This window comes from Mandrillus leucophaeus, unplaced genomic scaffold (assembly GCF_000951045.1).
Source record: "Mandrillus leucophaeus isolate KB7577 unplaced genomic scaffold, Mleu.le_1.0 Scaffold353, whole genome shotgun sequence".
NCBI classification, from domain to species: Eukaryota; Metazoa; Chordata; class Mammalia; order Primates; family Cercopithecidae; genus Mandrillus; species Mandrillus leucophaeus.
The window spans coordinates 846,178-846,592 of NW_012103732.1; positions in this window are offsets into that span (position 1 = coordinate 846,178).

Consider the following 415-nt stretch of genomic DNA (forward strand, 5'->3'; position numbering starts at 1 on the left):
AGTACCATACTGTTTTGGTTACTGTAGCCTTGTAGTATGGTTTGAAGTCAGGTGGCGTGATGCCTCCAGCTTTGTTCTTTTGGCTTAGGATTGTCTTGGCAATGCAGGCTCTTTTTTGGTTCCATATGAACTTTAAAGCAGTTTTTTCAAATTCTGTGAAGAAAGTCATTGGGAGCTTAATGAGGATGGCATTTAATCTATAAATTACCTTGGGCACTATGGCCATTTTCACAATATTGATTCTTCCTATCCATGAGCATGGTATGTTCTTCCATTTGTTTGTGTCCTCTTTTATTTCACTGAAGAGTGGTTTGTAGTTCTCCTTGAAGAGGTCCTTTACATCCCTTGTAAGTTAGATTCCTAGGTATTTTATTGTCTTTGAAGCTATTGTGAATGGGAGTTCATTCATGATTTG